Raw genomic sequence first — 21,178 nt, 5'->3', positions numbered from 1 at the left:
TCCTAAGTTGGCTCTGGGCCCCCTGCTGTGGTGTGCACCAGCCCCCCTGTGGTGATGCCACTCCACCCAACTTTTTTATTTCTTTTTATGGCCACACCTGTGGCATATGGAAATTCCTGAGTCAGGGGTTGAACTGGAGCTGCAGCTGCCGGCCTACACCAGATTGCAGCAATGCTGGATCCTTAACTCACTGAGCGAGGCCAGGGATCAAACCTGAATCCTAATGGACACTGGGTTAGGTTCTTAACCCACTGAGCCACAAAGGGAACTCATCTCCACCCAACTTTTGAACACAGCCCCCATGAAGGAATAGGATCCCACTCCCCACACCCATCCCCATATAAGGCCTGGAAACCTATCCTCAGGACTGAGCCTGTCCTCCCCTGGGCTTTGGAAGGCTGATGGTAATTCCCAGCCCAAACCCTAGTCCCCTGCACATCCTGGCCTGGGAGGGCTTGGCCCTTGGATGTCAAAGGTCAGGACAGATGCTGCCACTGGGTCAGCTTTCCTTTGCCACGTTCCTACCAAGGAGTGCACCTGTGGGATCCAGCTTGCTCAAATTAGGCATCTGTGAGATCCAGCATCAACACCCACGTATCTCAAGAACAAACAGCAATGCTAATAGTCAGGGACGGTGTCCAGACCCACGATGAGGAAGGACTTCCTCCCTAAACAGCTCCGTAATTAGGAGTGTAACTCCCTGCTTTCTGGGAGTCAGTAGGCTGCATTGTTAGGCTGTGTCGTGTTTGTTTTATTTCCTGCCTCTCCTTGGGGCGGGTCTGAAAAATAAAGGAGCCACATCATGCTTCAGAGGAGGCTCCCTTCATTACCCTGAGAGGAGCTGTGAGATGACACTTCTAACCATGCCTTTACTTCATTCTCACCCAAGGGCTTTTGATCCCCCAAGTTGTTCCGGAGGAAAGGGAGATAATGGTCAATTTTTCCCTTTACAAGGATGTATATAGTGTTTCCAATTTTATATATATTGGGGAAAAAACTGGAAGGAAATATACCAACATGTCAGCAGTTTTTTTCTCCAGGCATAGATATAGCAGTGATTACTTTTTTATATACTTTTTGCATTTTCCTATTTTAAAGAACTATGTCTATCATGAAGTGCTATTTAACTAGTGTTTAAAAATATTTATATATATATATAAAACATAGCAGGAGTAAGAGAGCCTGTCTTGGAGTTCTCGTTGTGGCTTAGCAGTAACGAACCCAACTAGTATCCACAGGACTCGGGTTCAATCCCTGGCCTCACCCAGTGGGCTAAAGGATCCAGCATTGCCATGAGCTGTGGTGTAGGTTGCAGGCACAGCTCAGATCCCACATTGCTGTGTCTGTGGCACAGGCCAGTGGCTACCGATTCAACCCCCTAGCCTTGGAACTTCTATATGCTGTGGGTGTGGCCCTAAAAAGACACACACACACACACAAAGAGAGAGAGAGAGCGAGCCTATCTTGAGTATGAACTGGAAGCAGGCCTATTTGGAGACATCTGAACCCTGGGGTGATGGAGGCAGAGGTCTCTTTGCAAGAAGGGGCATTCAAGATGGTCAACCCAGAGAAGTGTCTGGCACATAATAGGCACTCAAAGTACCTTTTTAAAATGCCCTCATGAGTGAATGAGCGGAAAGGAATTCCCGTAGGTTGAGCCTGATCCAATCAGGAACTTGGTTATCAGAAAGAGCCAGACCTGGCATCTCTCAGCATTTTCTCTCAGCCCAGCCTTTCATGTTCTGGGAGAACAGGATGTGGTAAGTAAAGCCAAGGGAGCTGGCCTTCTAAAGACAAATACCCTGCTTTTCAACCACACAAGAAAATGCATCACAGAAAGGAGGAAAACTATACTCACTCCCTTACTTCTTTGAAGACCACCCACCGTCTTTGGTAAGAAGGACTCTCCATGAAACTGAAGTCCAGCCTGTCCCAGTGGGGCTGAGGTGCTTGGTGAAGCAGCGGCAGCAACAGCTGGCCGCATGATCTTTGTTCTGAGCAGTTTAGCTTTCAATCTGTGGATTACTGCTATGAAGATTCAGCAGAGCAGTAAGATGCTCTGTGACAATTTCCTGCTTAGGGGGAGAATTTTCTGTTTGTGTGTCCCCCCGCCACCATGTCTAAAAGCTCGTCCTTGAGAGTCATGAGATAGTAACATATATAGGAAGTGGGATTTTCCACTTCAGTCATCCCTGATCATTAAGTCTGTAGCCTGACCTTTGCTCTTACCTCCAATAACACTGCAATTCTCTACGGGTGCTCTTAACATTTTTTGCCAAATCTTAGCTTCTCGGGAATTGAGACCCTACTTTCAGGTTCAGGTGACTATTTTTTTTTCTCTCTCTCTCCTTGGTGATACATCTGCATGAAATGCCTCAAAATACCCTTGCTCAAGAGAGTCTGCGGGAGGCAGATGTCCCCAGAACAGTGGGTTTCTGAATAAGGAATGTCCACTTGAAGTAAAGGCACATATGTTTTCTACCTCATTTTAATCTCTAGGTGATGAAGAGAAGCCCTCTGGAGGGTGGAGAGTCCTCTGCATCATCTTTTCTAAACATGGGATCAGGAGGCTCACAAGCACCCCTCAGAAGCCAAAGGGGGGACAGGACCTGCCCAGCTGGGCTTCTGCATAATCTCAGTGGGCCCTGTGATGATTAATTTTATGTCAGTGTGGCTAAAAGATGGTACTAGTTATCTGGTCAAATGCTAATCTAGATACTGCTGTGAAGGTATTTGTAGGTGTGATTAACAGTATATCAGTTGACTTTAAGAAAAGCAGGTTACCTTCCATAAAGTGGATTGGGCCTCATTCTATCCATTAAAGGCCTTCAGAGCAAAAAACTGAGGTTTTCCCAGAGAAGACATTCTGCCTTAACATAGAAATTCAGCCTGGGTTTCTAGCCGGCTGGCCTGCTTTACAGATTGCAAACTGGCCAGCCTCCACAATTACATGAGTCAATTCCTTAAAATACATCTTTTTTCTCACTTTCTTCCTTCCTTCCCTCTCTCGCTCCCTCCCATCCCCTCATTCCCTCCCCATATACATATATCCTATCGATTCTTTTTCTCTGGAGAGTTCTGATACTGACAAGGACTCTCTCCTAGACCTTCTTGACTAGGTCTCATCCTTGGCCTGATGAGCCTAGTTTCACCAAAGAGTCCCGCTAATCCAGTTTATGAAGAGCCCCCACCCCACCCCCACCCCGACCCTTTGCTATCTAATCAAACCCCTCTTCCTCTATCTTTTATCAAGAGCTAATCAAGTTCCTTTTCCTTCCAATCCTTGATATCTAACCAAGTTCCTTAGTAAATTTCTATTCTCTCCTCCACCTAGCCTTGGCCATAAATCCCTATTTATCTGTTTTATGTTCAGAGCTGAGATGTGCTTCTCCTGTTGCAATAGTCTTAAATAAACTGTCTTGCCATTTTTAACAAGCATCCACTGAATAATTTCTCTTTAACAATATAGACCCTCACTTTGCTGTACAGCAGAAATTGGCACATTTTATAAACAAGCTATACTCTAATAATAAACATATAAACCAATACAGACCCTAAGCCCAAGCTCAGCTATTATAAGGATTTGTTAATATTACAGAGTCAAACTCAGTTTCTGGGTGGCAGCTATTTCCCATGTTCTTACAGCAGCCGGAAATACTGACATTATCAAAAAGAGAAAGACAAATACCATGTGATATCACTTATATGTGGAATCTAAAATATGGCAAATGAAACTACCTATAGAACAGAAACAGACTCAGACATGGAGAACAGACTTGTGGTTGCCAAGGGGAAGGGGAGGGAGTGGGATGGACTGGGAGTTTGGGGCTAGTAGATGCAAACTATTACATTTAGAATGGATAAGCAATGAGGTCCTACTGTAGAGCACAGGGAACTACATCCAGTCTCTTGGGATAGACCATGATGGAAGATAATATAAGAAAGAGCATGTATGTATGTATGTATGTATGAATGACTGGGTCGGTCTGCTGCACAGAAGAAAATGGCACAACACAGTAAGTCAACTATACTTTAATAAGAAATAAAAGAAAAATGTTTTTAAAGAAATACTGATATCAAGAACAGCCCATGGGCTTTCTTGGGATACAGCAAGCAAGTGGAGGGGTGAGATTGGGTTTTAGTGCATCTATTAAGGCGTGTGGTAGCTCTAATGGATGGCAAAGTTTCTGAATCCCTTGGGTCTAAGTTGGCAAACCAGACAGCTGGCTGCCATCTGTTGTGAAGTAGGGCGCAGGAACTGTGTTTAATTACAAGCAGCTTTTCTTATGTATAGGATATCCTTTGTGAGTTTATCTGCAAGACCCACAGGGGCCTCTGTGATATCATATTTAGGGGAAGATAGGGAAGCCATATTAGGTCATCAGAGGACTGGAGAACCTCTCTGCAAAGCAGCTGGTGAGCCACAGGGGTGAGGCAAGTGCTCCTCTGGGTGAAGGAGTCACAGTGACAGCTGGTAGGTTGAACACAGTGCTGTCATTCTTCTGACAGTCGGCATTCACAGAGGACTGAGCCCAGCTGTCATTGGAGGGCACAGAAGCCTCTTGCCCCCAACCTCTGAGCAAGGGGCCACAAGGGGGATATAGCTAAGCCAAGTGTCCAGCAGAAAAATCCAGTCAGAATCAAGGTCAGATGGACAAGGACAAAAGATTGGGGGCCTGGGATTCAGTGGGTGCCTGAAGCTTCACTATAGTACAGTTGGTTGGTTGAGGCCATGATGTCCTCCTGTCCTGGTTGGAAATGTTTCAGGAGATGGGTGTGGCTGCTTCTGCCAAGGAATGTCTGTCTGCAGAGGAATGACAGGCCCACAGGCAGGGCCTGGGGCAGTGAGGCCAAGTCTGTCCTGTCTTTCCAGCTCTGCTTCAAGGAATATGGAGACATGCTAAGGAGCGTCTCCCTTTTATTGTTGGAAATCTGCTCTTTTCCTTTAGTGACCTGCGTCACAGCGCAGTAATGATAAGGATAACAAAAGCAGGTACAGTTGATTGAATACTTTCCACAGGACAAGCGTATGACATACATAATTACATACAATCAACCCTATCATTCCCATTTTACAGATGGGAAAACTAAGGCTGACAGGGTTAAGTAAATGTTCTCAAATTACACAGTTAATGAAACTATGTGAACACAGACAACTTGAGTTGGCACTTAAACCCACCATGCTATTATCTTACCCTGAAAGATTTATCCTAACGTATGGTGTTTGCCAGCCTGACCACGTCTCAGGTGACTATGAAGGCTTGGTGCTCTTAGGCTTAAGTCACTGTCCCAGGGCACTGCCAGTCCAAGTTTTCAGGGCTTCCTTTTTTCCCACTGAGTAGAAATGAAGCTATTTTCAGGCTCTTTCCAGCACCTAAAGGAACTCACCTGCAGGCTGAAGAAGGGGGCGCTGAGGGAGCAGCATCCTCTGACTGCAGAGCACTAGGATAATAAATATCCAACAGTATTTATTATCTAATCCAAATGCTCTTTAGTTCTCCTTCAATAGGGCAAGGGTCCAGTGTGTTGTTGACGTTTTGAAAATAACAGCACACAGAGTGTAAGAAGATGGACCTTTGAACTGAGAGGAACCTGGAATGAAACTCTTTCCTTACTGCTGCTTAGCGAGATGACCTTTAGTGAGTTACTTAAATTTTCTGTGCCTCAGGTCCTTCATCAGTAGAGAAATGCTGACACATCTGGTGACGTACAGTGTTGTGAGAACCAAATAAAATATCTTTTTTTCGTCTGTGTTTATTTAGGGCCACACCCGCAGCATATGGAAATTCCTAGGCTAGGGGTCAAATCGGAGCTGAAGCTGCTGGCCTACGCCACAGTCATAGCAACAATGGATCCTTAACCCGCTGAGCAAGGTCAGGAATCAAACCCACATTCTCATGGATACTAGTTGGGTTCGTTAACCACTGAGCCACAAGGGGAACTCCAAAGTAACTTTTATAAAGTAGCTAGTCCAGTGATATGGAGTTCCCGTCGTGGCTCAAAGGTTAACGAATCCAACTAGGATTCGTGAGGTTGTGGGTTCGATCCCTGGCCTTGCTCAGTGGGTTAGGGATCCATTGTTGCCATGAGCTACGGTGTAGGTTGCAGACGCGGCTCGGATCTGGCGTTGCTGTGGCTCTGGTGTAGGCCGGCAGCTACAGCTCCGATTAGACCCCTGGTCTGGGAACCTCCATATGCCACGGAAGCGGCCCTAGAAATGGCAAAAAGACAAAACAAACAAACAAAAAAAAAGTAACTAGTCCACTGATAAAGAGTACACATTCAAGTATTCACTCTTTTTCTTCTCCTTCCTAAAAAGGTATATAGGTCCAAAGGCAGCTCACTTCAGACCCAAAGACCTTTTTGTTTAATTTTGAGGCGTTTTTTGTTTGCTTTTTTTTTTTTTTTTTTTTTTTTAGGGCTGCACCTGTGGCATACAGAAGTTTCCAGGCTAGAGGTCAAACTGGAGCTGCAGCTGCCAGCCTACACCACAGCCACAGCAAGGCCAGATCTGAGCCACATCTGTGACCTACAGTGCAGCTTGCAGCAACGCCAGATGAGCGAAGCCAGGGATGGAACCCACATGGATTCTAGCTGGGTCTTAACCTGCTAAGCTACAATGGGAACTCCCTGGGTTTTGTTTGGTTTTGGTTTTTGGTTTTTTTTTTTTTTTTTTTTTTTGGCTGCACCCTCTGCATGTGGAAGTTCCTGGGCCAGAGCTCGAACCCATGTCACAGCAGCGACTTGAGAACCACAAGAGATCCTTAACCTGCTGCGCCACAAGAGAACTCATTTTGTTTTAACAGACTTTTTTTCCTGGGGCCCTCAGCTCTGCTCACAATATCGTGTTGGTCACCCATGAGCCCTATTCAGTGTAGGAGACAATTACACAAGAGCATGAATACCAAGAGGTAAGAATCATTTGAGGTTCCTGAAGACTGCCTCCCAACATTTGTATAGAGAAATTGTCATTTGTTCATTTGTCAGGGCTGGAAGTCAATCATTCTGCCCTATATCCCATGGCCACCTGCCTGATATCTGTAGCAAATAGTTTTTTTCCAGGCAATAAAGAAGAGAGGGTGGCTGTTTGGTAGGCAAACAAGTAACTGTCTGCCACAACATTATGCACTTGCCAGAAAGAAACCCTTCTTGTGCCCACCATACAATTGGCCTCTACATGTTTTATTCCAGCTTATTAACCAGAATAAATTGCTCTTGTGTCTTTTAGGCTTGGTTTGCACAAGCCAACTTTGTGTCTCTGTTGAATAGACAGCCTTTTCATGGGGTGGGGCTGGATCTCTGGACATCGAGTAAGGGGGGAAAATGAGGCTGATGTGCAATAGTTTCTTCATCTCTGGACACAAGGGTAAATAATGCTCCTACCACATTTGGCCTGATCACAGGTGCATAATTCTGAAGCTGCTGCTTGCTGGGTTAATAAGCAGGTTGAAGGAGAATGTTCGGTGACTGCTCCCAAGGCAGTTGTCTTCAGAAGCATTTGAAATATTTTCAGAGCACTGTGCAATGAGAGCATAAGAGGTGAAAGCAGTTTCTATAACAAAGTATTTATGATTATTAACATTTGGTTCCTTGATAGTATAAAGGGCACAGATGAGTTCTGAGGTAGAAAGATGCCGTTGCCTTAACATCATAGATGGCTTTTCACTCAAAACTTTAACTAATCTTCTTTCTTTCCTTCCTCCCTCCCTCCCTTCCTTTTTTAAATTTTGCCTGCCCCACAAGATCCTTAATCTTTAACACTCAAAGATTAACCCACTCTGCCAGGCCAGGGATGGAACTTGCATTCCAGGGCTCCAGACATCACCGATCCCTTTAGGCCACAGCAGGAACTCCCACCCAAAACTTTAATACAAAGAGCTCCAAACAGTAAGTAACAAATCTTCACGTTGTAAAAAAAGGTGGATGAAGTAAATGCCACATAGTCCCATTATTCTCTCCAACCTCCAAACTGAAGACAAACCCAAAGATTCTCAGATAGAAAATGTATTTTTCTTCTAATAGAGATTATGGGGTCCGGGACAAAAAATGCTTGAGTGTGGGCTTTCTTTATTAATCAGATGTGTCCTCTCAACCTACAATGAATGTACTGTGTAGAAAATCATACCACACACAAGGCATGCCAGATGCAACTGAGCCATTTGTGATGAGATTATCAGACAAGCAATCATCCTTTTGGTGTCAAGTCTAGGAACACTTTGGTTGGCTCTATAGTCTGTGGACTTTTTTCCTAAGTTTTTTTGGAAACATTTTATAGTTTTACATTTTATATTTATGTCCATGATCCATGTTAAGTTCTGCTTAAAGTGTGAGACTTTTTAAGTCAATTTTTGTTTGATTATGGCTATGGACTTTGTTTTTTGTCTTTTGTGTCTTTAGGGCCGCACTGGCAGCGTATGGAGGTTCCCAGGCTAGGAGTTGAATTGGAGCTACAGCTGCCAGCCCACACCACAGCCACAGCAACTCGGGATCCAAGCTGTGTCTGCAACCTACATCGCAGCTCACGGCAATGCCGGATCCTTAACCCACTGAGCAAGGCCAGGGATCAAACCCGAGTCCTCAGCTGTTAACCACTGAGCCACGATGGGAACTCTTATGGCTATGGACTTCTACTGCACCATTTGTTCAAAAGCTTATCCTTTCTCCCCTAAATGGTTTCTGCACCTTACTCGAAAATGAGTTGGTATATTGGTATGGGTCTTTTTCTGGGCTGTCTGTTCTGTTCCACTGATCTATGTGACTGTACTTCTGCCAATACTATAGAGTCTTGGTTATTGTAGCTTTACAGTAAGTCTTGAAATTGAGTAGATGGATTCCTCTGTTTATTCTTCCTTTTCATAAATTTTAGGGTAAACTCCTTTGTCTTTCTATATACAATCTTGAAAAGTCTCCATCTACAAAAATTGTTGTTAGGATTTTAATAGGAATTGTGCTATACCTGTATATACATTTGTGGAGAATTACCATCTTTATTGAGTCTTCCAGTTCACAAACACAATGTTCTGTTTATTGAGACCTTTGATTTCTTTCATCAGCACTGCATAAACTTCAACACACAAGTCCTATATACGTCTTACTAGATTTACACCTAAGTATTTCATTGTCTTTGAGCAATTGCAAATGGTATTGTGTTTTGTTTCCACATGTTAGTTCCTAGTATAAAGAATTGATTTTATATGTTTTCCTTTTATTCTGCAACCTTGCTGAACTCACTTATGAGTTCTAGTTTATTTATATACTTGTTGGGATTTTCTACATAGACAATCTTGTCATCTGCAAATGGAGGCAGTTTTCTTTCTTTCCAATCACTATGCTGTTAGTTTCCTTTTCTTGCCTAGATTTTACTGGCTAGAACTTCTGGCACTATATTGAATACAAGGTGTGAAAGTGATCATCCTTGCTTTGTTCCTAATCTTAGGGAGAAAGCATTCAGGTTTTTTCATCTTTAAGCATAGCATTTGCTGTAAGTTTTTGTGGATGCTCTTTATCAAGAATAAAAATTCCCCTCTATTCTTATTTTTTCTGAGAATTTTCATTATGAATGCATGTTGGACGTTATCAAATGCTTTTTATACATCTACTAGTATGATCATGTGATTTTTATTTTTGTCTGTTAATATGGTAGTCTATAGTGACTAAAGAAAAACCTAAAAGTTCTGAATTACATTTTATTCAGGGACCTTACTGAAGACTGTAGCCTGGGAAACAGCCTCTCACATAACTCTGAGGAACTGCACCTAAGGAGTAAGGGAGGGGCCAAGATATGTAGGAGTCTTTGCTAGAAAACAAAAACAAAAACAAGTAGTCAAGCTTCAAAAGATTACTACTAATCACAAAAACTAGACATCTCAAGTTAACAATTTCAGTGTTTTTCTATGTTTGGAAGAATCTGGACTCATTGAAACTATTCCCTAGATATGCATCTTAACTATTTAGGGCCAGTGTTCTGTTTTTCTCCCTCCAGAATCTCCTCAGGGTGCACCATGGGGAGGTAGCAGCTGCAGTGGCTGAGAGCTTGATGGCTGCAGCATTAGTTGCTTATTGGAAAAGCAGGCAACATTCTTTGTTCACTGAAATGCCAGGAGATATTCTTTGTCCCAAATTACATTGATAGATTTTCCCATATTGAACGAGCCTTGTTATTCCATTATTTTTTATGGAAGTATAGTTGATTTACAATGTTGTGTTAGTTTCAAAGTGATTTAGTTATACACACACACATACGTGTGTGTGTGTGTGCATACATGTACATATATATAGACTCTCTTGATCATGTTTTTACATACAATCATTTTAAAGTACTTTGTTTCTTTTGTTTTGTTTTGCCTTTTTAGGGCCGAACCCACAGCATATGGAAGTTCCAAGGCTAGGGGTCAAATCGGAGCTGCAGCTCCAGGCCTACGCTACAGAACAGCATCACCAGACCCAAGCCATGTCTGCAACCTACACCACAGCTCATGACAAAGCTGGATTCTTAACCCACTGAGCCAGGCCAGAGATCCAACCCGCATCCTCATGGATACTAGTCGGGTTCGTTACCACTGAGCCATGATGGTAACTCCCTAAGTATTGCTGATTTCTACTTGCTGATAAAATTTTAAGGGCTTTTGCATCTATATTATGAGGTATATTGGTCTGTAGGTTCTCCTGTCCTGTCTTTGTCTGGTTTTGGTGTCAGGGTAATGATAACTTTATAAAATGAATTGAGATGCCTTCCCTCCTCTTCTACTGTTAGAAGAGATTCCATAGATTTGGTGTTATTTCTTCTTTAAATATCTGGTAGGATTCTCTGGGTCTAGAGATTTTCTGGGATTTTTAAACTATAAATTTAATTTCCTAATAGTTGTAGGGCAATTCAAATGATCTGTGTCATACGGGATACACTGTGGCAGTTTGTGCTTTTTAAGGAATTGGTAAAATTTAAGTTTTGAAATCTACGTGTTTAAATACCATTTTCCCATGGTATTTAATTAAATTGAGATAGTTATTGTCTAAATGTTTTTTGTCTTGCTAGGCTGCAGCTTTCCTGTTAGCTCAGCTAGACAGAGCAGATTTTAATTGGGTTCTTTTTTTTTTTCTTCCTTTAACTGTCATGACTGAGCTGCTGGCTTCTTCAGCTTCAAATTTGTGATATATGAGGAAACCCAGGGAATTCACCACTGTGGCATTTCTTAGTCCTAAGGTCTCTAGGCAGTCTTTTTTTCTCTCCATTTTTAAGCCATTTTTTTAATGTTTGTTTCATACATAATGTCTAGTGTTTTTAGCTACACTTGACAGGAAGAACAAGGAATACTAAGTCTATTCCAATTTCCTGAAAGCAGAAGTTTGCTCACTGTGGTTTTAATCTGCATTTCCCTAATGCCTAATGATGTTGAACAAATTTTCATGTGCTTATTCGTAATCCTCTTCAATGAAATTCAACTTGTTTTTTGCATCACTCATAATTGTATTTAAAATTTTTTATTTAATGACATTTGCATATATACTTTATGCTCTGGTACAGAAATTACACCATTGGAGTTTCCATTGTGGCTCAGCAGTAACAAACCTGACTAGCATCCATAAGGACAGATATTTGATTCCTGGCTTTGCTCAGTGGGTTAAGGATCCACTTGAGCTATGGCATCGGTGGCAGACATAGTTCAGATTTGGCATTGCTGTGGCTGTAGCTTAGGCTGGCAGCTGCAGCTCTGATTCCATACCTAACCTGGGAACTGCCATATGCCACAGGTGCAGCCCTAAAAAGCAAAAATTAAAAAAAAAAGAAAGGAAAAGAAAAAGAAATCACAGCAGCATTTGCATTACGAGTGAACTTATCAAAACACAGAATACTGTGCTGGCATAGTACCAAAAACTGTATGCAAAAACTGAGTCTTTTTCATACAACATAGATTTAAAATGTTAAGTATATATCATATGTAATGTTTTTTAGTTGCACATTCAATAATTAAATTTTACTTATTTTTTATTGAAGTATAGTTGATGTACAATGGTGTGTTAGTTTCAGGTGTACAGGAAAATGATTTAGTTATATATATGCGTGTATATATTTATATATGTGTATATATAAATTCCTACATATATATTCTTTTTCAGATTCATTCTCAGATTCAGTTATGACAAAATATTGAGTCTAGTTACCTGGCTATACAGTAGGTCCTTGTTATCTATTTTACATATAGCAGTGTCATCTTTTCTTTTAAACCTTCATTCCTATTAGTCTTCTCAATCTTTTGATCTCACTTCCTCTTCTGCTAATAGCAGATTTTCTCCTTCATAAAGAAAATTGGAGTCATCAATGGGAATTTCCTTCAATTTCTGACACTATAACCACAACACATCCGTCTCCCTCTTTCCATTCTTTCTTTCCTTCTGCACAGGGTCCTGTCTTCTTTCTCCTCTCAGAACCCTATGCTATTAATTATTGCTTATCTCGCCCATGTGTGCAACTGTCCCTTCTCAGCAGAGCTTTCCCATTAACATCTGAGTTTGCTCAAGCCTCATGCTGCTGCTGCTGCTTTTTTTTTTTTTTTTTTTTTTTGTCTTTTTGCCATTTCTAGGGCCGCTCCTGCGGCATATGGGGGTTCCCAGGCTAGGGGTCCAATCGGAGCTGTAGCCACCGGCCTATGCCAGAGTCACAGCAATGTGGGATCCCAGCCGCATCTGCAACCTACACCACAGCTCACAGCAACACCGGATTGTTAACCCACTGAGCAAGGCCAGGGATCGAACCCGCAACCCCATGGATCCTAGTCGGATTCGTTAACCACTGAGCCATGACGGGAACTCCTCAAGCCTCATACTTCTTAAGCAATAGTACACAGAGTTCCCTTCCTCCCCCACATGACTTTATTTATCCTTTTTTACCTCACAGTTACAATTCTTAAAATAGTCTTTCCTATTTCCAGTCTGGCTTCCTTCTCCTCCTGTCACTGAAGACAGTTCTTGCTCAGGTCAACAATGGCCAACAAGTCACCAAATTCTGTGTACACTTTTCCATCCAAATTTTACTTGACCTTTCTTTCTTGAGAGACTCACTTCCCTTTACTTCCGGGTACCCCGACTGCAGGTTTCTCCCCCACTACTCTGGATGCTCATTCTCTGTCTTCTTTCAAGATGTTTCCTCCTCCAGCAGACTATTAAATGTCTTGAGGTTCCTCAAGGCTCAGTCAAGGCTTTTTTCTCCTCTCTGTTAGGGGCTACATGGGGGCTCATTGATAAAAGGGCTCTTTATGCTGACCTATGAGACGGACCACCTTGCTTAAGCGACATCCTGTTTTCGTCGCTGGCGCCTACTGTCCCAAGACTGCAAGACCCTTCCCCACTTCACTGTGGGACACCACACACCTCCAGCTTTCTCAGGATTATGAGACCGCCATACCATGAGACACCTCTGACTTTCTCATGACTACATGACCACCAGAGTTCAGCTGCAGGCGAAAGATAAACTAAACTCTCCCCGCCTCAGGGAATCCCATTTTCCATCTGCGGGGTATAAGAAGGCCCCACGAGAAGGGCGGTGGGCTGGCTCTTCTCAAAGGTCAGTCACCCTCTCCCTTTCCCCACTAAGAAATTTTCTTCTCTTTGCCTGAACACCCGGCTCGTTCTCTTTTTCTCCGCACTCACCTTACACTCTCCATGTATGATCTTGCCCTGGGAAATCTCACCAGGACTACAGCTTCAGTTATGAACTCTGTAGCGAAGATGTACGCGTCTATGTTCCCATCCAGCCTTCTCTGAGCTCCAAACCCTTAAACTGAATCCTTCTCCCTTTGTCTCCGTTTGGCATCACACAGCTATCGCAACCACAGCAACCCGAGGCTGAACTCATAATCCTCCCCCTTAAACCCAGCCACCTTCCAGTGTTTTCCTCCATTTCCACTGCCATCGTCACAGTCCAAGTTAGCACCGTATTTTCCCTGGGTGTTCGTAGGCAGTCTTTTACTGATCCCCTGCATCCAGTCCTCTTAACAAAGACTCTTCTTTGTGCCAGAATGTCAAAATATAAATTGGATTATATAGACTTACGTTTAACCCACTCCTATGCCTTTCAATCGCACTTAGTATAAAGTCCAAAATCTCTGAACAGACCTATGTGATCTGACCAGAGTCTCTTGTCCAACCTCAGCTTATATCATTCCTTCCCTTTCATTTGTTACTTCAACCCCAATAGCCTAAGAGCAATGTGTCCTTTCTCATCTCAAAAACACTCCAAATAGAGTAATACATACACACTACTGTATAAAATTAGATGGTTAAAGAGAACCTACTGTGTAGAACAGGAAAATCTGCTCAATAGTTTGTAATTACCTATACAGAGAGAAAAGAATGGATATATTTACACAAATGACTGATTCACTTTTTTTTTAATTTTTAATTTTTTTGTCTTTTTGCCTTTTCTAGAGCTGCTCCTGCGGCATATGGAGGTTGCCAGGCTAGGGGTCCAATCGGAGCTGTAGGCGCTGCGCTGGCCTACGCCAGAGCCACAGCAATACAGGATTCCGAGCCACGTCTGCAGCCTACACCACAACTCACGGCAAGGCTGGATCCTTAACCCACTGAGCAAGGCCAGGGATGGAACCCGCAACCTCATGGTTCCTAGTCAGATTTGTTAACCACTGAGCCACGACGAGAACTCCAACTGATTCATTTTAGTGTATGCTTTAATAGAATATTGTAAATCAACTACATGCCAATAAAATTAAATTTAAAAATTAAAAAAATAAGAAAACTTAGAAATACCCCCACTAAAAGCATATGACTTTCTCAAACTTCAGCAATGCTAAGGTCCAGAGAGTTGGCGTAGGAGGTGGGGGGCAATTCCTGTTCTAAAGATGAAAGCTCCTTCCTTTAGGACCTAGAGTTAGGAATCTGCTCTCCTCCCAGCCCATTTCCAAATCTATCCTCCATCTGTGGTGTCCCTTGGATTTCTCCACCAATGTTTGCTGTCCCCATTCAGATCAATACACAACCAAATGGATCCTGGCATTGGGCCATGGTTTCCTTATCAGCATGGCTCTTATGGCACACAACACTGGAGCAAGCCCAGTGATTGGCAAAACCACACTACAAGTCACAGGATAATGTCCCTTACACTCTGACATTCAGCCCCTAGCACACCCCTTCCCTTACACCCCCATGGGCAGACTCCCTTCCACCCTGTTCCAGCCTTGAATGCAGGTGAGATGTGAAAATTCTCCTGCAAGGTGTCTATCAGATATTGATTTTAAAATGACTGTGAAGGGATTTCCCACAGTGGCTCAGCAGAAATGAATCTGACTAGTATCCATGAAGATGCAGGTTTGATCTCTGGCCTTGCTCAGTGGGTCAGGGATCCAGCATTGCTGTGAGCTGTGGTGTAAGTTGCAGATGAGGCTTGGATCTGGCATTGCTGTGGCTGTGCTGGAAGCCAGAGGCTACAGCTCCGATTTGACCCCTAGCCTGGGAACTTCCATGCTGCAGGTGTGGCCCTAAAAAAAAGACACACAAAAAAAGGAAATTTTAAAAAATGACTATCAAAAAATGTATTCAGTTGTAGAAGCAAATTCCACTGAAGAATGGATGGACAAATGGGGCTTGGAGGATTTTGTCAGTATGATGTAAAACCTGTATAGAGGGAAGGGAGGCACTAGGGGGGAACATCGGAGTATGAAGTGGGACCTTACTGCTCTGGTGAGGCACTACTTTGGAAAATGATTGTGAGCCAGAGCCAACTATATTTCAGAGACTGGAGAGCTAGGAAGAGAACTTGCATCACCTCCTCTGAGAAGCCCTCCTAAATACCTCCTGTAATTTTTAACTTTCCTCTGAGCTCCTGGAGAACTTTCTATTTACACAATAAAACTGAGATATTTGGTGAAATATGTATTATCCCATCATTCCTGCTAACAGTCTGTGGCATTCTGAATCAACTTCTATTACAGCACTTGTAACAAATAATAATGTATGACTTTTATTTTTATGCTAGGTTGTAAACTCCTAGAGGGAAAGGGTTCTATCTTACCTCCTTATCTTCACCTCCAGAAAAAAAAATGGGTTCTTGTAAATATTAGGCTGTTATTGAAGGAGTAAGTGATTGAACTCCAAAGATGGTGACCATTGAGGACAAGTTTGAGAGTTATCTTGCAATGCTGTGGCTTTCTTAATCCTAGAGAATCTTAGAAACTACTCTTGCATTTGTATCTAAATAGTTCTGGGGGGTTTCTATCCCAAATGTATCACTTATTAATAATATCTTCAGGCAGTTTTTAAATAATCATTTAGAGCCTCAGTTTTCTCGTATATACAATGTAGATAATACTGCTTAAGATCATAATATTGTGATCCTAGTATGGTTCACAGGATTAGATGAGATGACACATGTAAAGCCCATAGCACAGTGTCAGGCAATGCTGCTCATAATTGTAAGTGTTTATTCTTCCTGCCTTCTCTAACTCCAGGGAGCCCTTTAATCATTTCCTGTTTAACATAAGCAAGGGTTTGGCAAATGCACCTGCCAACAGCAACTGATGAATAATAATGTCTTTAATTCTCTCATGCCTGAGCATCCAAAGGCCTTCTTTGAAACCCAGACAGGCAGAACAACCAAGGTGCTCCATTCATGGGGCTCCTGCCCTGACACAGCTAGGAACAGAGGGTACCTGCTGCCTTGTGGGGCTGGCCAGGTATGGAAGCAGGGGCTATAAGGCACCTTGCCTAGGAGGCTGGAGGCTTGAAAACTGGGGGCAGGTAGGCAGCCCCAGGACTTACCTCAAAAGACAAGCAACCCACAGACTCCTAGAAAGCAAAGCAGAGGGGTCACTGGACCTTCCAGGATGATGGTCCTGGGGGAAGACAAATGGGGACAAATTATGCTAGGGTCTCTCTAGTTTAATTATAGCCTGGTGGTGGCTTTTCTCCAAATAAACAAAAAATTCAGTTTTTTTAAACTTTGAAAACAACTGATGCAATCTGAACCCCTTACTAGATGAAAATGAAGACCAGAAAATCCAGTGACCCATCCAAGGTTAGAAAGGAAGAGGGTAGGGAAGCTGGGACTTCAAGGTGGCTGTTGTTCTGACTGGGAGCCCAGGGTTTCTTTCCACCTTACCTGTTGCCACTCTGTTAAGTCACCTCCCAAAGCACCTGAAAAACACCTGAGCAGGTGCTGTCTTGAGTCATGGACATATCTCATATTCAAGATTAGTTTACTGGACCACAGGTACTTGGATCTTCTGGGTTTGGAGGCTTGGTTTAGAATCAAGAGGACAGGAGTCAAACACAGGCTCTGATGTCATCAGTTAACCTGAATATCAGTTTTTGATTAAAAAATGGGCCTCCAGGAGTTCCTGAAATAGCTCAGTGGTTGATGAATCCGACTGGGAACCATGGGGTTGTGGGTTCGATCCCTGGCCTCGCTCAGTGGGTTGGGGATCCAGCGTTGCCATGGGCTGTGGTGTGGGTCACAGATGCGGCTCGGATCTGGTGTTGCTGTGGCTGTGGTGTGGGCTGGCACCTGCAGCTCTGATTGGACCCTATCCTGGGAGCCTCTGTATGCCGTAGGAGTAGCCCTAGAAAAGACAAAAAAAAAACCCACAAAAAACAAACAAAAAAAAGGGCTCCGAAACCCCTTCATGCTTCCTTCGTTTATTCTAAGGATCACGGAAATCAAAGAACTGGAAAAGGTTTTTCACTTTAATTTTTCCCAATCCCCATCTTCACTGTGATCCTCTGTTTACTCCCCTAATAGAAGAATACTGAGGCTCATGGCTTTATTTGGTCTGGAGAATCAGTGGCCCTAAACCTCTCATCAGAATCCCAGGGCACTCCTCTCCTCATGCTGATTCTTAGCCTGTCAAGACAGACTGTGCCAAGGCTGGAAGTGTATCACTCTGTCCCACACCTAGAGGATGCCAAGTGGTGTGGGTGACTCCACCCAGGACAATTCTCTTTAGCTCCTGCTCATGTTTCCAAATGCTCACTGGTCTCAGATACCTGAGCATCTAAGAAGCATCTGCGCTTACTCTCCTCCAAGACTGTGTGTCTTTCTCATCTTAACATAAGACCTCCAAACACCTTAGAGTCATCCTTACATTCTTCCGTGCCTTCAAACCTCATATAGTGCCCATAATGGAAACTGTGGGACATCAACATCTATGCCGTTCTCCCTACTATGTAGCACCTATGCCATTCAGGTGGCACTGACCACACCATACCTTCACTGGTCCAAGCCAACTAAGGTAATTTCACCCCCTTACCCTTGGTGATTTTTTCTCCAAAAATTCTCATTTAAGCTAGCCAGTCCACTGGCAGTAGAAATGTAGTGAGAGTATTACGCCAACCATTCTCTTGGCAATAGATAATTGGTTCAGAGATGGCTCAATCAATCCCAAGATCAAGATTTTTGTTTTATCACTGTTGGAAATGACACCTGCTTCTCCTCCATGCAAATGGAGCCATCTTGCAGCCATGCATGGTTTCTCGCTCTTGAATTCCTCTTTCAACTATGTATAAAGCCAGTGTAAGGAAAAACAAACACACAGAAAGGGGGGAGAGATGGAGGACGACCAAGAATGATTGATTAACAAAAAAAAAAAAAAAATAAGGCTAGAGCCCTGAGTAAACCTTACCTGAATCCTCCATCCATCACACTTTTCATTCATGTACATCTATACGTTTCCCTTATTTTCTGAAAAGTTAACTAACATTGTGTTTTGTTTCCTGAAATAAAAAGCATTTAAACTGATAGACTTATTCAATATATTAGCAAGTCTACTGGTTGCATCTGCTTCCAAAACCATACCGTATTTGCCTCTCACTCTTACTACCACCACCATCACCGCCATCCCAGGTCAAGGTGACAAGTCCTAGCCTGGACTATTGTAACAGCCCTATTTCACTTTCCTACCTCCACCACTGGCTTCTTCACTATAGTCTCCGCACAGCAGCCAGAGTCATCAGTTAAAAATGTAAATCAGATCTGTTACTTTCCTGATTAAAACCTTTCAAATGCTTTCATTTGCTCTTAAAATAAAACCTGACCCCCCCTCCCCCATGCTCCCACTGCAGCTCTGCTGGATGTGGCCCCTGCATCACCTCTTGCTTCTCCTTGACTTCATCTGCTCCAGCATCATGAATCATTATGTTCCTTGAACAGCCCAGCCCATTTCCAATGCTGTTCCCTCTGCCCAGAATGCTTTTCCACGTGCTCTCCACCTGACTGTCTTATTCTCATCCTTTAAGTCTCAGTCAAATATCACCACCTCGGAGCTGCCTTTCCTGACTATCTCTCCAGTCACTTCCCATCTTATGCTGTGTTTATCTCCTTGCTTAGCACAACTCATAATGGTCTATTTTATATACTTGTTTATTGTCTTAGAATGTAAACTGCTAGTGAGGACCGTGACTGACTTGTTTAAACTGTGTCCTGATGTAATTAAGCTAAACAAATATTTGTTGAACACCCAAAAGCAGCTCAGCAACATGAAATTCTGGGGTGTGGGGGGGGTTCCCAGGGCGCCACCCAGTGGTGGACTGAGGTACAGGGTGGAGGTCTGCGGAACTGCATAACCAAATGACACATCCTGAAACATTGGTCTGAAAAGTAGAGAGGGTGAGAGAGAATGAATGCACTCCAGTCAGCTGCTGGGAAGGGAAAGCCAGGCAGCTGGGACCAGGGATCACTGTGTGCGGCCCTGGCCGAACACACCACAGCTTCAGCTGTACCAGTTTCACTCTGGAGCTTGTTGGAAATGCACAATCTCAGCCCCACCTCAGACTTAATGAATCAGAGTATGCACTTTACAAGATCCCAGGTAACTCGTGTGCACCTTATGGTTTGAGAAACCCAGCTCTCTACTTTGTGCACATGAACTGCCAGCACTGATACTTGAAAACCTCTGGGCCTGGAGTCAGGAGTCCAGCTTCCCCATGTACTGTCTGGCCTTGGGCAGTAGGTTTAACCTCTTTATGCCTTTCTCTCTCCATCAATTACAAGACCTGACCCTATTATCTTGTAAATGATACCATGGTGATAAAACAAAAGCTTTAGGCTGCTGGGTCTCTGATCTTTGGGATTTGGGGAATTAGTAAGAGAAAGATGAGAGCAAGCCATAGGACAAGACAGGAATGAGTAACAAAGAAATCAACTTCTAGAGAGAAGTGGATATATATGCATAAAATATTCATATAAAAAAGGAAAGAATGGCCTCAGAGATGACTCAGCGTAAATTTCAGCTAAACTACTCTTTATAAAGTGAGAGTCCATAGCCCTACCCCCACTCCCAATCAATGGTTCTTAATCCTGGCTGCACTGTAGAATCCTCTGGGAGCTTTTAAAAACCCAAACCCACTCAGCCCTTCAATTACAACAGACTCTCTGGGGGAGGGACTCAGACAGTCTGTAAAGCTCCTCTGTGCTTCTTAAGCTTTAAAATACACACCAATGACCCGAAGGTCATTTAAAAAGCACGCTTGCATTCCGGGAAGTCAGAGGTGGGGCCTGGATATCTACATTTCTAACAAGCTCCCAGATGCTTCTGATCCAGGGACCACTTCAAATCGCCAGGCCCCAAGATGATTCAAAGGTGCAGACAAGTTTGAGAATATGCTTTTGAGGATGTTTTGTGGAATTAAATGAGGTTGGAGGTGCGACACGTGTTGCATATAATTGTCATAATTCTCCTGTATGCCCCTTTCTTGAGTGAATAACAAAAATCAGGGAATAATGAAGAATAGTCAATAAGGTCCCCCATGGAGGGAATCTAATACTTATTGAACACCCACTACATACGATGTACTTTAAAATATGCCACCCCACTTAGCTGTTTAAGGATCTGGCATTGTCACTGCTGTGGTGAGGGTTTGATCCCTGGTCCAGGGACTTCTGCATGCCATGGGTATGTCAAAAAAATAAAAAACAAAAATAAAATGTGCTACCCCAATGAGGCCATTTCGATGGGAGTGGTACAAATTCAGAGATAAGAGACTTGCTCAAACTTGGTCACTTGCATAAAAGGCCAATCCTAGATTCATGCCAGGTCTTTCCAATACTCATGCCCAAGTGCTTTCCAAGCCACACCGCTGGGCACCTCTCACCTAGACAGCGAAGGATTTGCATGTTTTGTGACAGCTGCAGGAGGAAGGGCAGCTGGGCAGAGGAGGCCTCACAGGCAGACAACAG

The 21,178-nt window shown here is 43.3% G+C and overlaps 1 long non-coding RNA gene across 5 annotated transcripts in view; it reads right to left on the bottom strand.

Moving 5' to 3' along the window:
• LOC106506066 (uncharacterized) overlaps positions 1 to 21,178 on the bottom strand; it is a 39,291-nt gene that overhangs the window by 12,600 nt on the left and 5,513 nt on the right. For 2 of the 5 annotated variants that reach the window (XR_014827405.1, XR_014827406.1), the window contains exon 2: positions 16,768 to 16,841. The exons of the other annotated variants lie outside the window; for them this stretch is intronic. This is a non-coding gene — a long non-coding RNA (uncharacterized LOC106506066). The remainder of the gene's footprint in view (positions 1 to 16,767; positions 16,842 to 21,178) is intronic. 5 annotated transcript variants of the gene reach the window in all.

The sequence above is a fragment of the Sus scrofa genome, chromosome 14, assembly GCF_054392235.1.
Source record: "Sus scrofa isolate SSC_HxYL_T2T_F1_AM1 chromosome 14, Sscrofa_HxYL_maternal_Yorkshire_Landrace_v2.0, whole genome shotgun sequence".
NCBI lineage: Eukaryota > Metazoa > Chordata > Mammalia > Artiodactyla > Suidae > Sus > Sus scrofa.
This window is presented reverse-complemented; position numbering and strand designations above follow the sequence as displayed.